We start from the raw sequence: 9,031 nt of genomic DNA on the forward strand, positions 1-9,031 counted from the left end.
CAAGCAGCTTGAAATCACAGTTTGCTTCCCTCAAATAAGTAATTGACGGAGTTGCGTCCTTTCGGCGTCCAAGTTACAGGTAACTGACACTTAGGGCGTGTGGCTCATGTGTAGAGATGCGTCCTTTCTGAGTAAAAGTTACAGGTAACTGACTCTTTTGCCGAGTGGCTCATGTGCAGGGTTGCGTCCTTTCAACCTCAAAGTTACAGGTAACTGACTCTTAGACCGAGAGGCTCATGTGCAGCGTTGCGTCCTTTCGAAGTACAAGTTACAGGTAACTGACTCTTTGGTCGAGAGGCTCATGTGCAGGGCTGCGTCCTTTCGGCGTCCAGGTTACAGGTAACTGACTCTTTTGCCGAGAGGCATATGTGCATGGTTGCGACCTTTCTGCGTCCAAGTTACAGATAACTGACTCTTTGGCCGAACGGCTCATGTGCAGGGTTGCGTCCTTTCTGCGTCCAAGGTACAGGTAACTGACTCTTTTGCCGAGAGGCTCATTTGCAGGGTTGCGTCCTTTCTGCGTCCAAGATACAGGTAACTGACTCTTAGGCAGAGTGGCTCACGTGTAGTGTTGAGTCCTTTCGGCGTCCAAGATACTAGTAACTGATTCTTATGCTGAGTGACTAATGTGTAAGTTGCGTCCTTTCGCAGTACAAGTTACAGGTAACTGATTCTTAGGCTGAGTGACTAATGTGTAAGTTGCGTCCTTTCAGGGGTCAAAGTTACAGGTAACTGACTCATTGGCCGTGTGGCTCATGTGCAGGGCTGTGTCCTTTCGGCGTCCACGATACAGGTAACTGACCCTTAGACCGAGTGACTAATGTGTGAATTGCGTCCTTTCAGGGGCCCAAGTTACAGGTAACTGACTCATTGGCCGTGTGGCTCATGTGCAGGGTTGTGTCCTTTCGGCGTCTAAGTTTCTGGTAACTAATTCTTAGGCAGAGAGGCTCATGCGTATTTCTGAGTACAAGAATTGAATCCCGTGTTGGCATTGTTATGCACAAGCGAGATGGAAGGAAATCTAGACTTGCTGCTTTTAGGGCTGTAGTATTACAGAGAGGGATAGGCAGGAGTGAACATAATGCAGTACATAGAGTGTGAATGAGTATGGTTTTACACCGCCTTTAGCAACATTCCAGCAATATCAAGGCAGGGGACACCAGAAAGTGAGTGAGTGAGTGTTTGTACCAACACCGCTAAAATAACACACTCTATTTCAGGTTTGATAAGCCTTGCTCCAAAGCTGTATTATATAATACATCCACGTGTATATGGTAATTGTGGCCTTATAATAGAAAGTCTAGAAAAACAGACTTATTATTATTATTATCATCTGCAAATTATAACTTCTTTGATCGGCATTTTGGAAGTAGGAAGAACAATACTGAACACACTTTATGGATAACAACTTCTTTTAATTCGTGATTGCAATGTTTCGATACAGATTCTTGTACCGTTATCCTGCTTGACAACGGTACAAGTATCTGCATCGAAACGTCGCACTCACGACATAAAAGAAGTTGTTATCCATAAAGTTGTTCAATCTGAAAATTATGACTGAAAAAATAAATATCGCCTCAGTAATTTGTTCAAGTTTCCTGCTTGATATGAGGTGAAAGTAACAGTATTCAGTCGAGGCTTGACACGGTGGTTTTTGCAAGCAACAGCTGAAGGTATTACTATACACTTGGGTCTGGCAGTGTTCGCCACGTAGAAATATCAGCTTACCTTTTATTTACAGCATTCCAGCATATGCTTTCCCGCTGTGTATCTTCTCCCTCAATAGACTGATTGTTATTATTCGTTAAAGAGTGACATGTTACGACCTAAAAAACTGCAGGTATGTCATGATGTTTTGATAGATATCACAGACGCTTCAGTCAGTTGGTTCTTATACTCGTTCCGTGATGTATCGAGGGATGTTTTCTGATGGTAATATTCGACACGTTACAGAATTTATTTATATCACAGCGTAGATCACAGGGGTAACATGCAACAACATGATGAAGATCACAGAATTTAAATAAAATACCATGACGCAGATAATAGAATTAACATAAAACACCACAATGTAGAGCATAGATTTAGAATGGAACACCATGGTGTAGATCTTAGAATTTAAAAGGAAAAGAATGATGTAAATCATAGATTTACCACAGAGCACTATGACATAGGAAACAGAATTAACACGGAACTTCTCGAAATAGATCAGAGAATTAACATAGAACACCACGAAAAAGATCAGAGAATCAGCATAGAAAACAATGCTGAAGATCATAGAATTAACATAAAGATCCATGAAATAGATCCCAGAATTAACATAGAAAACTATGAAATAGATCACAGATGGAACATGACACAATTCATTTTGTTATTCACAGAATCAACGTAGAACCTACATTTCAGATTTAACATAGAACAACATAGTGTAGAATACAAAACTGACATAGTGTTCCGTAGAGAAGATAAAATACAGAATTAACTGGAAAACCTCGATTTATGGAGATTCTCATGGTACTAAAGGTTTCATAGTTAACATAGAACACCATGCCATATGTTACAGAACTAGACTTAACATAAACACCATGCCATATGTTACAGAACTAGACTTAACATAGAACACCATGCCATATGTTACAGAACTAGACTTAACATAGAACACCATGCCATATGTTACAGAACTAGACTTAACATAGAACACCATGCCATATGTTACAGAACTAGACTTAACATAGAACACCATGCCATATGTTACAGAACTAGACTTAACATAGAACACCGTGATGGAGCCTACACAATTAACACTGAACACCGTGATGGAGCCTACACAATTAACACTGAACACCGTGATGGAGCCAACACAATTAACACTGAACACCGTGATGGAGCCTACACAATTAACATAGAACACCGTGATGGAGCCTACACAATTAACATAGGACACCGTGATGGAGCCTACACAATTAACATAGAACACCGTGATGGAGCCTACACAATTAACATAGAACACCGTGATGGAGCCTACACTATTAACATAGAACACCGTGATGGAGCCTACACAATTAACATAGAACACCGTGATGGAGCCTACACAATTAACACTGAACACCGTGATGGAGCCTACACAATTAACATAGAACACCGTGATGGAGCCTACACAATTAACGAAGAAAACCGTGATGGAGCCTACACAATTAACATAGAACACCCTGATGGAGCCTACAGTATTAACATAGAACACCGTGATGGAGCCTACACAATTAACATAGAAAACCATGATGGAGCCAACACAATTAACATAGAGCACCGTGATGGAGCCTACACAATTAACATAGAAAACCATGATGGAGCCTACACAATTAACATAGAGCACCGTGATGGAGCCTACACAATTAACATAGAAAACCGTGATGGAGCCTACACAATTAACATAGAACACCCTGATGGAGCCTACAGTATTAACATAGAACACCGTGATGGAGCCTACACAATTAACATAGAAAACCATGATGGAGCCTACACAATTAACATAGAAAACCGTGATGGAGCCTACACAATTAACATAGAACACCGTGATGGAGCCTACACAATTAACACTGAACACCGTGATGGAGCCTACACAATTAACATAGAACACCCTGATGGAGCCTACACTATTAACATAGAGCACCGTGATGGAGCCTACACAATTAACATAGAAAACCGTGATGGAGCCTACACAATTAACATAGAACACCCTGATGGAGCCTACACTATTAACATAGAACACCGTGATGGAGCCTACACAATTAACATAGAACACCGTGATGGAGCCTACACTATTAACATAGAACACCGTGATGGAGCCTACACAAATAACATAGAACACCGTGGTGGAGCCTACACAATTAACATAGAACACCGTGATGGAGCCTACACTATTAACATAGAAAACCGTGATGGAGCCTACACAGTTTACATAGAACACCGTGATGGAGCCTACACAATTAACACTGAACACCGTGATGGAGCCTACACAATTAACATAGAACACCGTGATGGAGCCTACACAATTAACATAGAAAACCGTGATGGAGCCTACACAATTAACATAGAACACCGTGATGGAGCCTACACTATTAACATAGAACACCGTGATGGAGCCTACACAATTAACATAGAAAACCGTGATGGAGCCTACACAATTAACATAGAACACCGTGATGGAGCCTACACTATTAACATAGAACACCGTGATGGAGCCTACACAATTAACATAGAACACCATGATGGAGCCTACACAATTAACATAGAACACCCTGATGGAGCCTACACTATTAACATAGAACACCGTGATGGAGCCTACACAATTAACACTGATCACCGTGGTGAAGGTTACCAAGTTAAAGTAGCATTCTGTGATCAAAGTTTTTGTAAAACTTCATGTAAAATCCTCTTGTGAACGGTTCCGTATGTTCACTTTCACGCACACAAACCCTGTCTTCAAAACTGAAATCAGATTCAGTTTAATGTGAAATACAAAAACAAATATATTCCATTAGAACCCTTGCTTCAGGATACGGATCGCGATAGCACGGACTTTTTACAACTCGTCAGGTAAATGAAAATTTAAAAAGAAACTTGTTTAAATTCACACAGGTGTTTGATCCATCAGTGGAAGGAATGTTCCTACCTTATCACACCATTCACACAGTTTTTAATGCAAATGTTTGTGTTGTATCTTACTTTATCAAAATGGCGCCGTTTTGTTTTGAATACGAAAGATCGAACGAACTCTTAACAGATACAAAGATAAATTATCAACTCAGTTTTCTTGTTAGGAGCAAAAACACACACCTAATTATGATAGAAGGGACGTGCGTAATACACCGTGTGAATTCCCCAGACATGTGAAGGTTAAAGGGTTGTGAGAGAATGACGAGGGCTGACAACACCACCCTGTATCAGTTACCTACCCTACCTCGATGTTTGTGGTAGACCGTTTGTAGATACAAAAAGTTCCAATAAAAATACTGTTTTCAAATCATGGTGTCAAGAGATTGATGCTGTTCTGGCAGCGAATTCCAAATTCTTTGCAAACGATGTGCAAATGTGCACAAAAGAAGAAAGTTAGACGTACATAGATTTATGTGTCAGGTACTCTATAACTCAGAGTTAGTGTCAGTGTTAGTGCCATTCCGCTAGTGTCGGGGGTAGTGAATGTATTTGTATTTTAAAACAGATCTGGCGTTTTGGAGTACGATTGCAACTTAGTTGTAAATCGCTGTCAGGAAAAAGGAGATGCTGTTGTTAGATTTTGGATTTTTAGAGTTGTGGAAAGGTTCAACGAGTTCTCCTTGGTAATGTATGAACAACGTAATGGGCAGAATTGCCACTTTTCTGTGTCTGGCCATAGGTTTAGTGCCGTCTTTATCCATGATTGCTTTAGGTGGTCAACCAATGGCTAATGTGCATTACGTTCAGCGTCACTTTAAAACCCCATCCTATTTTACTCGCCTGATACATGAACCATTGTACAGCCAACTCATTCATCGTGAAATATTACCATTACTTGTACATCATATTGGGACATCGATGAATGTTGTTTCACGCCACATCTGGGTATATACTGGCTATATCAAGGGGAGGTTTAAATATTCGTGTCTAAACCAGCAATCTAGTGATTGAAAACATGAGCACCTATCCACGCCATCTGGGAATGAAGACAGGCGAGTCATGCGAGTCATCACGGTCACAAAGTATAACCACTGATCGATTTAAGTTGCATGTTACGACAAGCTAACTGAGAGCAAATATTAGTCTACCCCACTGCCTTTCTGCTAAACGCTGATACTTTAAAATGGATTATCTAGACTTTATGTCAATCACTGAATGTCACGATCATAGCGACATAGAGCGAATACATAACGCCAATGACAGATATAAACCAGTCTCTCATATCAATGGATCACTGAAAATCCATAATGGCACCAGATGTTGGCGAAGAGGGTAAGCTTGTCCTGCCCAACTGATACCACCCAAGAATTAAACAATGGGAATTTGTTTTGTTTGTTTTTTTACACCACACTCAGCAATATTCCAGCTATATGACGGCAGTTTGCAAATAATCGAATCTGGACCGGTTGATCCAATGATCAACATCATGAGCATCGATCTACGCAGTTGGGACATGAATAAAATCGACACGTTTGTTGCATGACGTGATGAAATGAAGTCATATATCTAGAAAAGTTTCGTTTAATACGTATATATTTCATTTAGGTCGTTGTTATTTTATATCTATTTTATGACAACAGGATGACAAGGAGGTGGGTAGGTCAATTCTTCTTGAACGAAAGTGTGAAGATGCTGTTTACAGCAGCTGGTATGTATGACGATATTGTTATATAAAGCCACGAGTGGAACATGCGTTAGACATGCCTCTGACGGAATGTGCTAAGTTTAGCCCGTGGGAAGGTTTCATTTTTGTCGCCAATAAACATATTCTTTGCCAATATACACAGTTTCCAGTACCTTATCGCAAGCGAACCCAATCATGACGCGATGTACGTGGGGAGCTATCACCAACACGGACTAAAAACATTCCTAACAGGTGGGAAAGGTATCAATCTGACGGTGTAGTGCACTCTCCCGAGATAAGATGTAAGATGCTGGGTAGTGATTCACAAGGGTGTCTGGGGTTAATGTACGAACATACTCTTAACAGAGGGTGTGTGTACGTCATCGGGTATCAAGTAACCAATCTTTCTGCTGGATTACATATTAATTAAGCAATTTGTTGACAGAACACATGCCTTATTCGTGAACCAAAATGGCATAAAATTGTCAACAAATGTAAGGTGAGTTTGTTATCTCAACTTAGATAAATTCGAAATTATCACCTAAAACATCGAAGACCATGAAGTTTTTGATCTTTTTTGACACCTTTGTGTTTGTGTTATCACTGACGGGATGAACTTGAAAATAATTACATTAAGATTTGTTTGTTGTTTAGCGACGCATTCGACAACATTCCAGCGATATGGTGGCGGTCTGCAAATAATCGAGCTTGGACCAGACTATGCAGTGATCAACATCATGAGCAATCTACACGATTTGGAAATAATGACATGTTTCAACCAAATCAGCGATCCCTGATCCTCTCAGAAAATACATTAAGAAGATTAAGAAATGACGCAGTTAATGTTAAACCCTGAGGGAGGATAGTCCATACGATCAATAGTAAACTAACGGGCAAAAGAAACGATACCAAGTCGAAATCACTGATATTACAAAACAACAAACTACCATTGTGAAAAAGGACAGTAAATTTTAATAACAGGTGTATGGGCAACATGCGCTCAGTCATTTCATTGGAGTAGCAGCAATAAAGTTCATTGAGTCATTGTATAAATGAAGGAATGAAGTCCAATTACCAAAGTAAATTTTGGTATCGTTTCTTTTGCCCATGACTATAGTTAGATCACTTATGTAAGAAACAGGGACACAACTATAGATGACTCGACCCCAGCGTTCGCTCGTCACGCCGAAGACCCGGGTTCGATTCCCCACATGGGCACGATGTGTGAAGTCCATTTCTGGTGCCCCCCGCCGTGATATTGCTGGAATATTGCTAAAAGCGGCGTAAAACTAAACTCACTCACTCACTATATTTGCTGCAACTAGAAAGCGTGAGGAATAATGCGGAAGTGGATTACATGTTACGGAACTTCAGTTTCAGTGCCTGATGTACTTGTTGTAGTAAGCTATGTTCACTTCAGAGCGATGTATATACATATCAACTTCTACTGAATCAGACACGTCGTGGGCCATGTATTCCAACTATTCTCGTGTAATTATGAAGGCTTCAACGCTGAACAACAGATGATGGATTCTGTACAAAATGTAGTAAGCTGACAAGAGCTCAAACGGAAGTGATGTCAACCACTGAGTGAGTGTACTGGGCCAAATGGAGGGAGGGGCCTTTGCCAATCCCGAATGGGCTTTGGGATGATTTGAAAGTTGGTGCAGGGGCGGATACAGCTTTTTGAGAAAAGGGTTATATACTTCATTTTCACCCGTTTTCACGAGAGTTTCAAACTTTGAGGACAAAAAGGGGGAGGGGGGATGTGCACCCCTGCGCTGAACTAACGTTGTGGCGTGTCTTGAATGTGATACAGAGGGAATAATACACAACTCACTGAGTGAAAATACCTGTTAAATGATGAATCGTTTACTTGACACCCAATACTTTCGAAGCTGCAGTATGCGAGATGAGCGCTATTTTATGGGCGCTTCACGCGCTCCCTTTCATTGGCAAGGCACCTGGGACACTTCAGTTTCATAACGACTTTTATCATTGCCATTGGTTACTACCTAATTCAGATAAAGGTTTAACTTACCAATCAAGCAGCCATATAAAGGTCGATCTGTGATCCCCAAACCCATATATATATAAATATATCTTACAAGGAACGGACGGTCACAGTTTTTAAAGACTGTTTGTCGTCACTCAGCAATACCTAATGGGAGCATATTGTCTTACAAGGAACGGACGGTCACAGTTTTTAAAGACTGTTTGTCGTCACTCAGCAATACCTAATGGGAGCATATTGTCTTACAAGGAACGGACGGTCACAGTTTTTAAAGACTGTTTTTGTTGTCACTCTTACAAGGAACAGCAATACCTAATGGGAGCATATTGTCTTACAAGGAACGGACGGTCACAGTTTTTAAAGACTGTTTGTTGTCACTCAGCAATACCTAATGGGAGCATATTGTCTTACAAGGAACGGACGGTCACAGTTTTTAAAGTCTGTTTGTTGTCACTCAGCAATACCTAATGGGAGCATATTGTCTTACAAGGAACGGACGGTCACAGTTTTTAAAGACTGTTTGTTGTCACTAAGCAATACCTAATGGGAGCGGTGGGGGATGGTGTCGAGTAAATAATGGAATGCTGACAAGGCTATCCTGAGGTTGATATTATGACCACCGATCCACGTTACCAAATGAGTCAGCGAGTCTGAACATATGATCCGTTCAGTCGCCC

Source organism: Haliotis rubra, unplaced genomic scaffold (genome assembly GCF_003918875.1).
Source record: "Haliotis rubra isolate DU_JTF1 unplaced genomic scaffold, ASM391887v1 Scf104, whole genome shotgun sequence".
Taxonomy (NCBI): domain Eukaryota; kingdom Metazoa; phylum Mollusca; class Gastropoda; order Lepetellida; family Haliotidae; genus Haliotis; species Haliotis rubra.